General features: G+C 45.9%; 1 protein-coding gene across 4 annotated transcripts in view; it reads left to right on the top strand.

The window, feature by feature from the left end:
• Nucleotides 1-18,737, top strand: part of Gel (Gelsolin) — a 151,677-nt gene that overhangs the window by 1,206 nt on the left and 131,734 nt on the right. The window lies entirely within an intron of this gene.

Raw genomic sequence — 18,737 nt, 5'->3', positions numbered from 1 at the left:
TAAACGCCATTCTGGCGCTGTGCTCTCCGCAGATTGAAAAATTGGGGGTGCGCGGATCAAGCCACTCCGCCTTCTTGATTGCATTCATCGTTGCTTTTTCCAAACCGCAATTTCAATTTTTTTCTTGTTTCGCGGAATTGTGTTCTTGTTCCCGTCCTTCACGTCTTACTACCACCATAACGAATGTTAAGATTTTAAGAGCTTTATATACACTCGTATGGTGCTTATTAAATTAAACAGCATATATATAAAGCAGCAATAAGCTACTATGCTCTATACTTGAGCCCACCATTGGTTAAAGAGCGCATTATTGTTTAACTTGATTCATTCTTCGTTTTTGCCCCAGGCGTGCACCACACTCACACAGGGTGGTGCAACACTTTTACGAAAATATTTTAAAAATTCTTATCCAACTAGTTGGCGCTCAAATTGCCGCAAGTGTCAGATTGGTCTACGTAATATAAAATTCAGTCGTCTGCATCACTTATCTGGTTCCTTCACGATTAATCGAATGATAATTAAGTTGGCCCATGAGAGAACACCATCGCCAAATCGGCTTTTTTTTACAGGGCCGCGCGTATCGAAAAGCCGACCTTGGTGCGGAAGCTTCCGTTGGCTAGGGCTATACTTATCATTCGATTGTGAAATAAGCAGATAAAAGCTCTCACCGATCTAATTTTATGCGGAAGTGGGTGTCTAACTGCGATACTTGTGCAAAATCTGAGTGCGAACTTTGGGCTGGAAAATATATTATAGTGCTCGTGAAAGCGTTGCAGCACCCTACGAACCCCATAAACGCACGCGACAGTGTGTGTGCGCGCGCCGAGGCAAGCACGTATAAAATACGAACCTTCAGCTCATAATGTCGGCATTCGGAATGTCAGGATATATTTTAATATATTATGCGTCATAAATCATGCGCAGCCAAACGCATGTACAAAATGAGAAGGTTTTCTTGCAGATAGAAACGTGAGCGACTCAAAGGCTGCGCTGTCGCGCTAGAGAGATTTTTTTTTTATACCTGAGCGGCTGTCGATTACTTTATGGGCTATGGATTACTCAAAAGTGTTAGTAAAGGAGTGGGGGGGGGGGGGGGGGGGTAACGAGACATAAATTGTTATTTATGTGAGGATATATCTTTGTGGCGGTAGTAAATTGTACCGGAACATATTTGCATCTCTATAGGAGTTATACGGATTCCGTGAGAGTCTCAGTAAAGCGTAGAAACGAAGTCCCATCATTAACCTGTATTATAAGCAATTTTTTATTGGCATTCGCGATAAAAATTGCCATTCCCCTTTATGCCGTGTTTGAGGAGGGACATGTTTTAGCTGTCCGTGTATAACGGGATCTCAGTCAGTGACGTCGCTTAGTTTTCTTATCCGTAGCTCTTGACATCCAAAGAGGCTTTCCAGATATATACACATCTCGTGTGGCGCACTCGATATTTACGTTAATGTCATCGGTTCATAGTTTCTGGGCAGCATTGTTGTTTTATGCTACAATATAGGCCAGGTGCTCCAGCTGTCTTTATCAAGAGTGTTTTGATGTCGAAACGCACCTGCCAGTAGAACGAGAATCTCGATATGAAACTCGTCTGGCGCAGGTTTCGTGTTTCAGATATGCATGCGCGGGAAACGCGAAACTAATCATAACTTCCTCCCCAACTGAGTGCTGCTACCGAATTATCGTTGCCAAATGCTGATCAGAATAAGTCGATGTAACAACTTTATCGAAAAATCTTATCGAGAAATAGGAGCGCTTGTCAGCTTATTTCACCATCCTGGTTTCGCATTATGAATAACATAACAAAAAAAAGATAAGTCAATGGAATAACTTTTTGAAGATCTCAGGAAAACAGGAGGGTTTTTCAGCTTACAGTTAGCTATATTCCTGGTTTCAAGATATGAGTAGTAGAAATAGTAGTATAAGCGTTTATCGTCCCAAATGCGAGAGTGAGCACTTTTTTTTTATGATGTCGTAATCTAAAAGCAGTGCGAAGATCTTTTACTGGAGGCAACTTTGCGTAATTTCCTGGTCTGAATTTCGGTAAACAAAGTGCTTGCGAGTGCGTGTATGTCTGCAGGCTGTATTGAGGAAATTGTCGGCGAGGGGGCTCGGCTTGAACATGCGTTAATACATTCTAAAGTCAACTGGGATCAACATATTGGAGTCGGTAATTTTTTTTTGTCGTATTCTCTATTTATCCACGTCACTTAATCTTACCCCTCTGTGTTGGAGGCCGGCTCACACGAGAGATTTGTTGAGGCGTTCGAACGCGCGAGTGATAACAAAGTCCGTCGGTGGTAGTGGCTCCACTTGGGTTAATATATTATGCCCCTGCACATGTGGACACAGTCCGCACATTGCTATTTCACGTGCAATAAAAAAAAGAGGATGTACGTGATGAATGTAATGGCGTCAGCGGTTTCGCAAAATACGCTGTAGAGGTGAAGGGAGCCGCTCAATTCTGCTTGTCTTGGCAGTAACGCAGCAGTCGTAGAGCTCAGGCAGGACAATGGGCTGCAGGGAAAACACGAGCCGATGACACAGCTGCTGACCAGGCGGGTGAACGACACCAGATATATATATATATATATATATATATATATATATATATATATATATATATATACAGAAAGATAGGGCAGCAGTCTACAACGCCAAAGGAGGCATAGGGGTGTGGTTAGGCTCTTTTCTTTTTCACTACGGCTAAATGAAGTAAACATTTTTTTAATATACAGAAGAAAGAAAGAAAGAAAAACACGCCTTACCAAATGAATTGGTAAGGCATTCGACATGTAATCGAAAGGCGTGGGTTCGGTCCCCACTCTGGGCGCGTGTTTTTCTTTCTTTCTTTCTTCTGTATATTAAAAAAAATGTTTACTTCATTTAGCCGTAGTGAAAAAGAAAAGAGCCTAACCACACCCCTATGCCTCCTTTGGCGTTGTAGACTGCTGCCCTATCTTTCTGTATTTTCCTCAACGAGCCCCTCATTTCCTTACTATATTATATATATATATATATATATATATATATATATATATATATATATATATATATATATATATATATATATATATATATATATATATATATATATATATATATATATATATATATATATATCTGGTAGAGAAATACAGAGGGAGGGAAAGAGAGGAAGAGAGCTTACGATGCCAAGTAAGAAAAAATAAAGGGGATAGGAGGCCTAACACAGCGGCATTATATACTAAATTTGAATCCCATGTGCACCTAACTAGTGGTCCTCAAAAGTCGTGGCCCATTGACTTACGCCTCATGGCTTCAATTCTGTCTAGATCCTGCTGGGATTTCATTTCAAATGTCAAAGTGTCTCAGGTGCCAAGGGTGGAAGAGAACTTAGGGAAATGGAAACACTCAATTACGTTAGAACATACAATGTTATGCAAAACAACGTGATGACCCAAAATAGATACCTGATCAACTCTCCGGTTTCCTTAGAGGACGGAGGTGCCCCTGTCAAGTGCGCATGTGTAACCTTTGATTTTCTTTTACCTTGATATTTATGGGGAGCAGTGATCCTTTATGTAGGAATTCATCTAGAGTAGTGGAGTTGGCAAAAAGATGTTGCCAGTAAGCCAGCATCTTCAATGTTCGTTTTCCTTGTCGTACAAGTCGTCGAAGTTTTGAATGGTTGGAATTTTCTGACCTCGAACGGAACTTCGTTTCAAAGCGACGAACAGACCACTCACCGCCCAGCGTCGAAGTTTTGGATGTCCAGAACTTTCCGGCTTTGAACCTTGCATCAGAAAGGAAAACGTATCGACCACCACAGCCGCATGCCGTGTAAAATCAGGCATAAGAGCAGGTCGACAAGCAGTACCTGGAACTAAGTTGTTCAGATTTGTTTTTTTTTTCTTCCGTTAAAACGCGCGTGGCCTTTACTGTAATCTCCGATCCGCCTTTCTAACCCAAAATGCGAGAACTACAGTCAAATATGAACTTTGCAGCTTACACGTAGGCTATGAGATGCGCTCTAGATGAAATAGAGCTTTTAAGTAATTTAAACACTATCTTGTGATTCAAAGTAGGCAGCATACGTTTAGACAGGTTCGTACGCGTTTATAAAGCAGAGGCCATGGCCTGCTTTCCGGATCGTGCGTCGCAGCAAGTCTCAGCCACGCTTAAATGTCAGATCGGCGAATGAATGGGGCAAACAAGCGCTGGGAGCTATCGGGTCGTATTTGCATCATATACGTTGCGGGACGATGCAAGCCATACGGAAAATATTTGCGATCTTGAATATAGCGCTAATTTGCAATCTTCAACACTTAAAAGCGCCGGACTTAAGTGACCAAAAAAGAGACGGGTGGATAATCTGAGAATAAGCGTGGATTCGGGGGAAAAAAAAAGTCTGCCTGCTGTGCGACGTATAATGCAATGCGAACACGACAGCACAGGCCTCACATTTTTAAAGCCAAGTCAATATGTTGGTCTTCGCTAATTCGCAAAATCTGTTTGCTCGGACTCAGCGACTGCTAATTTGAGTGCTCTGTGGCAAAGCCATGGATAATCGCACACGTTTTTTGTGTTCGTGCTCCACGTAGTTCACGCTGTGTTGAAGCAAAAAGTGTTGAATTTGACAAAAGTGTTGACTGCAGGAAGCTGAGCAACCGTCGGGATGTGTCGACATAATCCGCGAGTGGCTGTTTTGCCTGTCGAAGCAACTGCCACCCAATCGGCCGTTCATTTCCTCCTTGATGCACCGCCACCCCCTCATCATTTGACATATTCCACATCATTGATAAGAGCGGACATTGGGCGCCTGTATCGTACACGCACTCGACTCAAGTTCCCCTCTGCTCCTTCCGTTGGCTCGTTTCCAGACTCCTTGCGTAGGCCTTCTGATGCTCGTTGGCTGCTTCTGCAATGTCAAAATATTGGGCTTCAGCTGCTCTTGCGCTGTACTGGTGATTTCAGTGTTATGTAGTTGAGTATGGCGCAGCTCTATATTAACCGAACACGACTCCGGAATGTTAATAGCAGAGAACGAAAATCATCATGCCGTTTGCGCACAGTTTGATAGTTTCGCCGCGTTTTGTACCTTTCCGAATCATTATCTATGCTTTTCGGCGACAACGTGTCCTCTTCGCTCTTTCGTGAGGCTAGCTCATCCGCATCTTGTACAAGCCTAACCGCGTGGCCGCCAAGACCGGCTCTGTCGCGAAATGATCGTTATCGTGACCTTCGATCGGTCGATACCGCCAGAGGTATACCGTCCCGGAACTTTCTTCGGGCTGTATACAGAATATTAAGACGGAGGGTATATACACCCGTAGCTCCCATATAGCATGTCTGCGGACGGTTCGTTTCGCTGGCAGTTATAGAGCGAAAAGCCGTTGCCATTCCAATGTATTTCTTCTGACATCGCGGTTTCACTAAGAGAACCATTGTACGTACCTTTTTAGTTACTCCAATCTTCGGAGTAGCTCATTGGGTAGAGCTAAATTCTCCAATTCTAAATTCTAAAAGGGTTCAGCTTAAATTGAGGACGACAAAGCAAGCAATAGAACGGAAGATGGCAGGTGTAACATTAAGGGACAAGAAGAGAGCGGAGGGGGTCAGGCAGCAAACTGGTGTTAAAGACATATTAGTAGAAATTAAGAAGAAGAAATGGACGTGGGCAGGGCATGTAATGCGAAGGCAAGATAACCGTTGGTCATTAAGGGTAACAGAGTGGATCCCTAGAGAAGGCAAGCGTGGCAGGGGGCGGCAGAAAGTTAGATGGGCAGATGAGATGAAGTTTTATGGGATAAATTGGTCGCATTTAGCACAGGACCGGGATAATTGGAGATCTATGGGAGACGCCTTTGCCCTGCAGGGGGCGTGACAGGCTGATGATGTTGAAATTCTCCAATAAATAATTATTTCTCTCTAGAGAGTAAGAGCACTACATCTTTCAAGGTCATTCATCGCGTAACAATGACCTTCAGCCCCCGGCGCGCAAGCTACGCCTTTCATGTCGCTTCGCTTGCTCGGAGCTTGGGCGCTACGGTACCGCGTGACTTGGCGAGGGTGAACGGCTATGTTCCACTGCGCCTCATCGGCGGCTTGGCCTTCTCGGCGCGTGGTGTAGCCCAAGCGAACCCTGTGACTCGGCGAGGGTTGAACGGCTGACATGAAAACACTCCGCTGACTGATTTCACAGGAATGAGAACTATAGCAAAAAACACGATGCACGCGCACGAAAGCGTTGCTTCGCCAGCTCCTAGTTCCTCAGTCTCGCCACCAATGACCGCCGGCTGGGCTGCGAAATCTCAAACAAAAGCAAACTTCCACGAAACACTGCGTGCAAAGTATTTGCTTTCACTTGGGATAACTAGGTTTAGAAGTGTTAATCCTGAGGCATTTTTTAAAATGTATAGATCACTTAATTGAATATATTCGCCACTATGGTAATTGCCTCGCTTACACCGTTTTGTTTCTCATTTAGGGTGGCAGCTTCGTCGCATTAACGACACTGTGTCTCGCTTGCAACTTCATACGCAACTACTTAATGATTGATTGATTGATCGATTTATTTATTTATTTATTTATCTATTTATTTATTTATTTATTTACGCGCCGACGCTACACAGGTGATGAGGCGCACCGTAGTGGAGGGCTCCGGATTAATTATGACCCCCTGGGAATTTTGAGCGTCCACCGAAATCTCGAACTCACGGGCGTTTTTGCTTTCCGTCTCCATCGAAAAAGTGGCCGCTACGGCCGGGAATCGAACCCCCGTCCTTGGGCAAGTTCTCAAGTGGTTCTGAACAGAAAAAGAAGGTGTGAAATACGAGGGAGGTCTTGCTTATCTAGGATTTTGCTGTCAACAGTTGGCAGAGCCAATTTTCCAGTACCCTCCCCGATTCTGAGAATACTTGAGACGTCTCACCGTTTTATATGTAAAAAAAGATAAACGCCGGCGAGATTGTGTACTTATAGCGGCTATCTTTCGATTGCAGAAATTCAGCCATCGAATGTCCTCGAGAGACTGTCCCGCAGCTACGCGCTTCTTTGCAGAGATTCGATGCGGAAGCAGGAGTACATTTCACGAGTCCAAACCGTTTCGAAGATAAGGCTAATACTTCTCATGCCTTCGCGAGGTTCATAGACTGAGTGGTTCTAGAGGGGACGGGGACGTGGACGGACAGCCGTGTGTCCTCGCGATGTCGCTTCTCAATAGAAAAGTTCGATTTAGGCTTTGCTGACTTCATAAAACTAAGGACCAGCATATTTCTGTTTTTTAAAATAAAAGTTCAGCGTACTTTTCGTGTGTTCCACGGAAAACAAAACCGTTTTTTTTTTTGCTGGCTATATTGATTCAAATAAACGATTACCGTTGCTTTCTTGTGCACGAGGTGGAAGCTTTATTTGGCTTAACATATTGCGGTCTTTGTACTGCTTTTGTCTCCATTATTTTTTTTGTGGGAGGTGGGGATGGGAGGAGGGGCACACGACAAAGTGTAAATACTGACTACTTGGCGCTTCCATAGCCGCATGCTGCCGTTGTAAACGAAGACCAGCCAATTAACTAATTGTTAAAATTTGAGTTTCTAGAAATGAACACACCACAAGTTTAAGTTGCTTATTTGTAGAGATAATCATGTACTGAGCGCTCACAACAACAGCCTCAGCATATAGCTTGCTCAACAAGCTCTATAAATTTAGGTAAATTACTTCGAGCTTGCAAATGCCGTAATCCACTAATAAACGCCGAAGAAATTTTACAATTTTGTTTGTTGATCACCGCCTTAATTTTTGTTTACAATAACAAATTGTGGAAATTTGCACTTAGAACTGCACGACAAGCGAACGATATGATGTCATGAGAACTCCAAGCGAAGTCAACTAGCCACCCCGACTGTATACCCTAAAAGAGAGACCGGAAAAGAAGAGTGTTTTCTTCAGTGAAGTAATTGCAAGTGAGAAACGTGAGTACTTCAGGTGGGAATGAACCCCCGTCGTTGAATGATGCGATACCAAAGCTTTTTAACATTCTTCCCGAATAGTATTCCTGCGATAACTGTGCTTTGATAAATTTCTGGTTTTGATCTTGAATGCCGAACCCAAACACTCCCTTTTAATTTCACTTTCTTCTTCCCGCCAGTCCTTCGGCTCGTTTCCTAATCATTCCTGGATAGCCCCGGAATCCACCCACTCGCTCTTATTGATAAAATGAGAATAGGGCACATAGATACAGCCGTGCACAGCCTCACGTATATAGGTCGCGTGGGAATTCCGACGACATTACAGTTTGACTCATCTTGAAAACAAGGGTAAAGCCCGTTTTCATGTGAAATACACTTGGTGGCAGCACATTTAAGAGTTGCAGTACCAACACACGAAGTACCTCCTCTCGTTGCATTACCGCAGGACACGGGCAAATCCTACGAGCTTCTCTTTGTCTTGCGGACACTGAACAGAAACGGAGGAAAGGTTGGAAAATGTGATGGTACTACAAATGTGCGTTGAGAGCTCTTCAAGGCCTCGCTTTTTTCAAGCCGTTCGGAATATCTTCTTCGCTGAAATCATAGGTGGGCTCAGAATAAAATTTCGAGGGAGGGGGGGGGGGGGGGGGTGCCCCCTAGGCTTGGTAGTACTACTTTATGAGTTATGAGGTAGTTGGAGAGGGGGGTTGGGAAGATGATGCCCCTCTTCCCTTTGGATTCGCCGCTGTTTCAAAAGCAGGATACGTTCGTTGGGTCTGATATGCCCCGAATGAAACATCTACTGCATTTATAAACTATAAACAATACATAAGAGCGATTCCATAAAATTCCGAGTCAATAGCCGTCCTGGCACCGCCTACTAACGGTCGCTAATAATACCACGGCTTGTGAGCTGCTTGCACTTTGCCGCCATGCCAGAAAACTGCTGCTATTGTCATAGTACAGTGAGTGGCACGTACCCAGCTCCACACGTTTTCTGATGATAAACATCACAGGCGAGCTCACCGCCCTACTGTTCTTAATGACACTGGATCAAATTTTGGGGGTTTTGCGCGCCGAAACTGTGCGCCTGCAGGCTATGAGGCGCGCCGTCCATACTGGAGGGTTCCGAATTAATTTCGTCCGCCTGGGGCCCTATTCTCGACTGCACAAATTGCCGGCAAATCTGAGAATTTGTCGGAAGTCTTTTCTGATTGGCTCTCAATTTTGGTCACGTGCTTCCGGCTGACAAAGCGGTTGTGTGTGCTGTCGTCATTTTGACGTTTCATGGCGTTTACGGGCACCAGTTCTAAAGTTTGCCTTATTTATTTCTCTTTACTGAAAGCGCATAATTCTTGTCCGGCAATGAAAAAATAGACTAAATGTACCGGACATGACAACGTAAGCCTGTCTTTGCTATTCAACAACAATACTGCTTGTAATACACACTCTCTCTGTGATTGGCTGAGAAGGCGTGGCGTAATTTATACAGTTGGCGCGAACGATTACGTTACACATCGGCAACTTCAGCCTGCGTAAAAGTGACGTAATGTTACGCAACAGCTTGAAAATGGCGGCTGTTTTTGTCGCAAAATACAAGCAAAATAGGGCAAAAATTGCCCCGGCTTTCGGCGCCCCAAAATGTCCGGGAATTTGCAGCAGGCGCAGTTTCGCATGACGCGCGGTTTAAAGCATGTTTTCTACCCAAAGAAATAATAGTTTCGGCTGTTTCCAAGTCAGCAATCAGGGAGCGTACAAATAACGTGCCGTAGTTTGCTTTTATGTTTGTCAATAAGATAAAAATTATTTGTTTGGCGTAACCGCAACATAAGAGGGCAGTACAAGTCATGACAAAGAGAACCCAATGCATGGTACCTGTCCACACACCTCCTAGTAAGCTGCTGGGTCACATGATCGAACTCAAGGGGATAATAGCAAAGAAAAATGACTCGTTTGTTCATTACAGCGTGGATTGAAGTCAAGCCTGATGAATGAGTGAATCGGCGACATCGGTGCGCTCCGCGGTTATCAGGCGTAGCGCTTTGCTGCTCTTATGTGCACACAAGCGATGGTCGCCGCCGTCTTTTTCTGTGATCATGCCATAAACTTGTAACATAGCAGCAGGCGATAGCGTGGCGGCGTGGCAAGGTGATAACGCAACAAAGCTTGCATTGAAGCAGAGAGCCCAACTATGTTACTAAAAGCGATTGAAAGAAATAAATAGATACGATAAAAAAATTGTGTAATGTTCTTTAGCTCGACATCCGCCTTTCGCTCACTTTTGGATCAACGTTACTCGATCGTCTTGTGGTGTTGACGCCAATTTTGACCTGCAGAAATGTGTTTTTCTTGTCAGCCTCAGCTAGCGCCTTAATTTCTATAGTACATGCCAAGTGTTTTATATCTTTCTTGCGCAATATTTGATACCTTGATTGCGATCTTTATGAGTGAATCGTCAAAATACACTGTATGTCGTCATAGCTATAGGTGCAGCACGTCACTGATTGCTTACGTCGTTCTAGCGCAGAAAAACATGGCGAATTGCCGGCAATTTGTGCAGTCGAGAATAGGGCCTCTGGGAATCTTTAAAGTGCGCCAAAATCTCGACACACAAGCGTTCGATCTTGTTTTTCGCCTTCATCCAAACAGTGGCCCGCCGCGCTTGGGATCGAACTTGTGTCTTTGTACTTAGCAGCACAACGCCTTGAGTCCCCACGGCTGGTAACGACACTAAATTCCCAGCAAATCTGAAATCAAAACTGTTCAAGAGACCACCTTCTACATTTTATGAAAAAGAAAAGAAGATAGAGAGGGAGGGGCAGGCGAAGTGAGTGAGCGTCGGGAACGAATTCGTGAATATATATCTTTTTTGATTAATGACAAATAATAAATACGAATGATGATAATGATTGGTTATGCGGCTGTTTTTATCTTTTCCGCTGATGCAACAAAAAAGCGGTGTTTGATGCCATATTCCGTGCAGATTGAGCCTTGCTTTTCTGGGGAGACGTCTTTTAACACGACGTTTTATTCCCGGGTACACAAAGATTTCGCGGACGTCATATCCGTCACGTAAGTGACGCCAGTACAACGAAGCAAGCGGCCTGTAAAGGGTGCACCCCTGCACAGAGGGTCTTCTTGCGGGGAAGCAACCTTTAGTACTAAAGAGTACGTTATACTTCGGGTTGTTCGTGTTCGGGTCATATATTTTAACATGAACGTGTTTTATGCCACAATACACCAAGATTTCACTGACGTCATATCAGTCACGGAAATGACGCCAGTACACCTTTGCAGAACTGACCCGATCGCAGGATGTCGCTCCCCAAGCACACACCCACAAGACAGCCGCCGACCAGCAAATCATGCTCAGCTTCAGATTTCGCTGCATAGTTCACTTTCGTGTTATCTGATTCCTATGACAGAGCAATCAACCACAGTTTTTTTTTTCTTTTTTAATGGTACACCCATGATTTTTTTATCACGGTGCTCCTCATCGCGAGTACGTATATCTTTTCCCTCACCCATAGCGCATGTTTGATGCAAAAAAAAAAAAAAAGGAACACATCGCTTGGTTGTAGGACCACCCCCGTCATATCCAATGTTCCTCCTCTCCCTTCCTATTTTCTCGCGCTGTAATTTTCTTCTTGTCACAAACCGACTGCATCTGCAAACAAGGTCCTGCGTTGCCGCGCGCATTTACAATAATGAACGCGAATATTTTTTCTCTCTCTCTCTCTCTCTCTGTCTCTCTCTCTCTGCTCTTCCCATTTGCGCGTCGTACTAACGTGTAATCAACGGGCATACTCTATGTTACAGCGCATACCTCATCCCACCTTTCGCAATTTCTTGAAAAATGGTCCCCAACGCAGGCTGCACGGCAGCCGCGGAGCAAAAATGCTGCCTACAGTAACTCACGCCTCCATTCATTCTCACTGCCGAGCGGTTTTCGGCTCCAGCCACCGGCGTGGACGCGCGCTTCTTTATTTTCGAACACGAAAGGCCTTTAATGAAGCTCGTCTTCATAATTTTGGGACGAACGTGCGCACAGGTGCATTAAAAACAGTCAAGTTAAGAAGAAGAAGAAGAAGAAAATGGACGCTAGCACCGTGATTCAAATTCACAGCACGCTAGTCGTGAAACAGAAATCTTGCCGCGGTTACACGAGGCCGCTCGGAGTTAGCGCACCGACTAGAGATAGAAGGAAGTTGCACCCCGAAGGATAAGGGTAGGGCGACGCCCACGATGCAGGGTGGTGAACTGTCTCATTTCCTTTTGCGACAGCACGCTATCTTGTTCTACCAACTTGTGGACTCAGGGACGACAGTTCCTCGTTGACACCCGTGATACAAATGTGGTACGGGTTGGCTATATTAGAGCGAAAGCTTTCTTAGCGGGACCTACGGCGTCCTGTTAAAAAATAACGCAACTCCCCATAGACTGGTTGGTCGACCGAATAGTTCTGATGAGTTGTGCTTCTGAGCACGAGGTCGCGGGTTCGATTCCCGGCCGCGGCGGCCGCTTTTCTGATGAAGGCGAAAAGCAAAAAACGCCCGTGTGCACGAGATTTCGGCGCACGTTAAACATCCCCAGGTGGTCAAAATTAATCCGGAGCCCTGCGCTACGGCGCGCCTCATCGCCTGCCTTGCGTAGGCGCGTTAAATAAACAACAACAACAAAAAATCTCTGATGAGATCTCTGGAGCCACGGCGCATGCGTGAAACCGGGCTTCCACTGCGTCAAAATGGTTACTTGAAAATCGTGAAAAAGGAAAAACAAAGAAAGGGAAAAAGGAAGAGACAGTACATGCCTCGACTCAGAAGAAGGAGAACAATAGTATACCTTTATCCCATAAACCACGTATCGGTATACCTTTAGATCGTCCGTAGATGCGTTAACTCAGTGCGCGAAAAATCGCCGCGTGCGTTCTTTCTTCGTTTGCGATTAGAGTCTTTGAAAGTTTGACGATCGATTGGACACACTTTCCTTGGATTGGGCGAAGCTTGCGCGCTTTTCACAACTTTCTTTGGGAAAGTAAGGTAAAGTTTTTGCTGCGTGAGCATTTTGGAAAAAGATTTCCCTGCCAGTCCGCGGAGAGACAGCGGCAGAACAGAGAACGACGGAGTTATGCAGCTGGGTGTGCGTATAGCGAGAAGTACTGTTAATGTTATTGTTTAGCTTGGTTCTCTGTACGGTTGCGACGCTTCTCGAGGCGTGCGGCTCGTTCTTCCTCCGTCTCCTCGGCTCGCTGCCTCCTCTTGGTTTCGTTTCGACAACGAAGCCTGACGACGAATCCCACTGAACCGCCCCTTCTGTAGAAAACATTTTTTTTATATTTTGAAATTTTTCTATTCTCATTCTCGTTTTTAAATTTTTATATGTATTTTTTTTTTATTTTGTATTTTGTATTATTTTTGGCGCGTCGAGCTGCGCTGCAAGCTGCGTTGGTAAGGGAATCGCTAGGTTCCCTAGCCGCCGCAGGTTCCCTAGGAACCGCTGCCAGCTCCGAGGTGCGGCCACCGGTCACAGCGAAACGGCGAGAATACGGCCATCGTAGCTCTCGCTACAAAAGGTGACGTCAAGCCGAGCTGGCAGCGGCGCCGCTGCTTTCGCGCAGCATGCTGGCCTGTTGCTCGGGAAGCGGCAACGCTCAGCTTAAAATGGTGTGCGAAGCGAGTGAAGTGCCGATCAGGCGGCAAGCGAGGATAGAATGGGAATGGCGGCGGCGAAATGCCGGTCCCGGAGAATAACGAAAAGGGCAACGGGCAGCCAATGCCACTGCTAAAGCAAGCAAACGTGACCACTGAGACGGTTATTAGGCAAAGCACGACGATGCGCGTCGAGGGGCGCACGAGAAATGCCGTGTTGCGGACTTCTAAAGTACGAGCAGGGCGTGTGAGTCGGATCGAGCCTCAAGTTCGTGAGTGAGGCGGATGAAATGTTCACGCTCTCCTAGGGAACCCCCCAATAGATCCTTCATTCATTTTTCTTCTCCATCGCCCTAACTTTTTATATCATCGTTGCATTACTCAACTCTTTTCGCTTGTAATCTTGACCAGACCATTCAATAATAATGGCTCGTGCCTCCTCAGGCATTTCGGGCATTTTCTCCCGCTGCTCTAAAGTCCGTTCGTCGGGACCCAAGCCAAAGGCGTGGCGGTACATGGACACGCGACATGTCCGATATACGTCGCGCGCGCGGCAATATCTTATGCTGATTGGGGCACGTTTTGCGTGACGCGTGCATACGTACCGCGCCTCGTGGCCGAGGCTCGTGATCCAATAGGCTTTATGCGGCCGAAAATGGCCGGCAAGTGCGCGCCGGACCTGCGCCTGCGAACAATTTGCGGGTCTGCTCGCATTCGTTTTGCGCGCGAATGTGCAGCTGCGGCCGCCCCTTCGCGTACAAGACGGCCCGTCACTTCTTCGGGGAACCGCCCGCGCCGCGGCGTCGAGAGGCTAGGGAAGGGAGGTCGAGAAAAAAAAAAAAAAACGAAAAGCTAGAACAGGACGACGGTGAGGGGGGCTGGGGAAGGGGCGGCGAGGGAATGGTTGGGTGGTGGCGCGAGCAGACGGTGACGGCTGTTGCGATCGTTATGCTCGCGCACGCAATGCTCGGGAGACGAGCAAGCACCTGTTCGAGCTTTCAGACATGGCGGAGAAGCGCCTATTTTACGACGCTCAAGGAACGATGTCCCTTGCGCGCGCTCTCGGATTCAGACGGCTCAAACCCGGGCGTTTCTTTTTCCTTCCTCTCAGCCTTTTTCCTGTACTTGCCGCGCTCGCAGTCCATTCCCCATTCAAGCGCAGTCCGGTAAAAGGGTGCCGGGGTATGCAATCTCGAGAGCGCGGCCGACTGCGTTATACGACCGAGAAATGCTCAGATTTCTGAGCGCATCTTAACCAAGCCTTCTCCTCTTGCTTATCAGCCTTTTGCGTGAAGTATCAATGTGCGCGCGTTTCTTGAGAGACTGAGATGTTGCGTCGCTGCGACCCAATGCTGCAGCTGAGATTTTATGGCGCGAAACACGGCGTGCCTTGGACTGTTGGCCGAACTGGGGTGAGGTAGTTTCATCTGGGCAACCGAGGTGCTTGACGAGGATAATTTATTAGGAATGAACCAAGCCTCGCCTCCATCCACCCTGCTTTCAAGAGATTGCAGTCAGTGCGGAGGAAATTTAAGCTTGTGACACCAAGAATAGCGGCGCAATTATTTGGCCCTAAATCGTAACGGGGTGATGCGCTCGAACTTAAAAAAAAAAAGAAACCAAGGTTGTATGCCGCGAAAGGTTGTTTCAGGAATTCGGAAAGTGTTTAGCGCGCAAAATTTAACAGGGACACACTGTTGCGCTCGTCGGTATTGATTTACTTAAAAATGCAGCTCGAAGACTCGGTTTCCCTTTCGCCGTTTCGCGTTTGCTTTTTTTTTTTTTTTGCGCTGCATTCTTGAAGTACAAGCATTGTAGCAAGCATCAGCTGCCTCTTTTCACACACGACGTAGCAGTCCTTGAAGTTTGGCCAGGTTTAGAATGGCTGCAATATGTAGGTATCGACTTAGCAGTATATTTTTGATACGTTCTTCAAAGATGTGCGTGCAAAGAAAAATCTCATGTTAGTCAGAAAAAGAAAGTGTTGCAGGAACAAAAACATGCTCGAGTATAAACGTTTTGTTACGAATAATATTGAAAGCAGAAGAAAAAAGGATGTATAGCAGAGCCAGCCACACGTACGCCCTTTTTGGCAAATTAAAATAAAGTCGTACAGTACACACAGCGTTTCTTTCTTTTTTTAACGCTGTGGGGACTGTACGATAGTTATGACCTCGCACACCGGCGCAGTCGTTATTTTGGTGTAGCGCATTTTTGGTGTACGCGCTACATCTCGTCGGGTACCAACGTGAAATCACAAGACCAGGCTAATTTTCAAGGCAACCCAATAGAACATCGTTGTGCAGATACCAAATGAATAGATACGGGCAAACAATTGGGGTGGTATTTGAAAAAGGTGTGTAGTCAATTATCTGCGAGGGGAGTTACCTACAGAGAAATGCATTTCGAAGCGGAATTCTATTGTGTTCTGGCAATAGATAGACGTTTTACGAACTCAGCTGTTGACAGGAAGTGTATGGACATTACGGGCGGTGCTCTAGCAAAATACGAAACAAATGACCCCACCATTGAAAAAAGATATATATGGTAAGGCATTCGAGATCTAATCGAAAGGCGTGGGTTCGGTCCCCACTCTGGGCGCGTGTTTTTCTTTCTTTCTTTCCTCCTTATAATAATAAAAAAAATCTTAAGTTCATTAACCGTAGTAAAAAATAGAGCCTAACCACACCCCTATGCCTCCTTTGGCGTTGTAGACTGCCGACCTATGTTTCTGTATATATATATATATATATACATATCAAGGTTGCAGTCGTCATTGCCAGTGCTATTCGGCTTTTTTTTCGAAATGTTTAATAGGGCCGAATGACGTGTGCTTGTCACGTTTCTTTGATTCATTGATAAATAAGCGAAAATATAAGCCGAGAAAAAATCCGCCGTTTTCCGGGAGCGGGACGGATTTTTTCTCGGCTTATATTTTCGCTTATTTATCAATGAATCAAAGAAACGTGACAAGCACACGTCATTCGGCCCTATTAAACATTTCGAAAAAAAAGCCGAATAGCACTGGCAATGACGACTGCAACCTTGATATGTATCTTTACCGAGTCCCTCGTCCCGTATCTCTCTCTCTCTCTCTCTCTCTATATATATATATATATATATATATATATATATATATATATATATATATATATATATATATATATATATATATATATATATATATATATATATATATATATATATATATATATATATATATATATATATATATATATGAGAGAGAGAGAGAGAGAGAGAGAGAGAGAGAGAGAGAGATAAGTTTATCGCTCGAAAAAGGAAGAAAAAGAGCACGTAGTCGCATTCCTCATTTCGGGATCCCGTTGGAACTTGCTGCCCCCTGAGTGCTTTCCAAGCTGAGTTTGGCGGCTGTACCCGCTGCCAGTTTTTTCTCCCTTTGCTCATAGGAATGGTTGGATATCGCATGATCTTATCGGCTTTCCTTGGCAGGGTACAGATCGCAGTGGGGGAAGGTGGGGCTCTATAGGGCGGGATCGATGGTGGCGAGAACTTGCGCCACATGGGACATATAGCGCGCCATAGGCCACGCGACCACGAAGCCAACCCATGAAGGTTACGCGCTCTACATCAGCGCTCGCGCCAAATAACAGGTATGTGCGAGCTGTGACCGACTGAGACAGCAACGGAACCGCACGATCGGAGCGTTTAAGCTGTGACTAAGTGATATGTAAATAGGGTGGGAGGGAAGCGCGCGTCTCCTTGGCTCTGGATCGGACGGATAGCTTGGACCAAAATCACTCGCAGAAACTAAGAAGCAGTTGCTCTGCAGATGCGCAAGCGAGGTCTTGCGCGCGAACTTCAACACCGGTCGAGAGCGGACATCTATTACAGAGGACACCCAAAGTGGGGCGATCAATCGACATACCTTGATGCCTGATAGGCAGAACGAACCGCAAAGACTTTCTCTGCGTTGGCGTCTCCAGGAGTACGTTTCGAAGTTAAATCTACGGAAGCTTCATTCTACTACATAAGACTGATATAACTGAGCCTAATATTCCAAGGAATACTTGCATTGATCTGTTTTTTTGAAGCTGACGCTAGTAATAGCAGCACTGAAAGGGATCATTCTCGTATTTCCTTAGCATATCGCTTCTAACAGAGGATGGATAGACTATTGGGGCTTTTTCATTAAATCGATAAGAAGGCAGAGATAACCAGCTGACAAAAACAGTCATTGTAATTGCTGCCCCCACTTAATTACCTGAAAGAGCGGCCTGCGGCCTTTTTAAACCATGAACCATAAAAAACTGTTATACAATATGCCGTGCTGTCTAATGAATGCCGCACACCACGAATCGAAGGACACTCAAAGCTGAAAGCGCGCGTAACGAAATAAACGAACGTTGCGGCAGTATAGTCAGCATCTGCCGCAAGCTGTTGCAGTAGCTCAACGATAGCGGCCCCTGCCCAGACACACGTTGGAATTTACCCAAAAGGCATCTACCTACACTGGGCGGGCCCGTTTACGCATACCGTTTGCGGAGCCTGTCACGTGACTGCCTGCTCCAAGTCCGTCTCTATGCCCGTGCTGGTCATTCGTTGTCATTTGTTGTACCCTCGACTGGGAACATGTTAGGAATCCCGTTGGTGCCTGTCACGAATACCGTCGCGCTGTGGGTAGGTGGGACAAGCTTACTTATGTAGGTTTCCGGGGGCGCGCGGCCAGCTGTCTACGTCATTAAGGAGGCAGGAGCAGTACTTCAGGAAGCATTCGCCTTGCGCACAACGGGGAGTCGAAAAAAATAATGGCCACGCTGAATAATTTCAAACTATATTGTTATCACAAGCAAAGGGTCAGTTTGGCTTGATTTTGCAAGGGCTGTTCACATAGTGTTTCATGAAAGCTGGGCTTTATTTCAGCCGGTGCGCCATCCATGGCGAGACTTAGCGACCAAACGCTGGCGAAGCGGCCGTTAAACCCCGGCTCGGTCACGTGGTACCGCAGTCGTGAGGCTCCGAGCGGCGCGTCTCCGCAGCGACGCCTCTGCGCAGCGACGCCTCTGCGCAGCAGATCACGTGGCGTGACGTCCCTCCTGCCACAATTGCGCTATCCGACGTCTCAAGGGCATTGCGACGCGATGAATGACCTTGC

The sequence above is a fragment of the Haemaphysalis longicornis genome, unplaced genomic scaffold (genome assembly GCF_048455015.1).
Source record: "Haemaphysalis longicornis isolate Haplotype H1 unplaced genomic scaffold, Haemaphysalis longicornis Haplotype H1 scaffold_2, whole genome shotgun sequence".
In the NCBI taxonomy this organism is placed as follows: Eukaryota; Metazoa; Arthropoda; class Arachnida; order Ixodida; family Ixodidae; genus Haemaphysalis; species Haemaphysalis longicornis.
The sequence above is the reverse complement of the archived record's forward strand: the minus strand, read 5'-3'. Positions and strand labels throughout refer to the sequence as shown.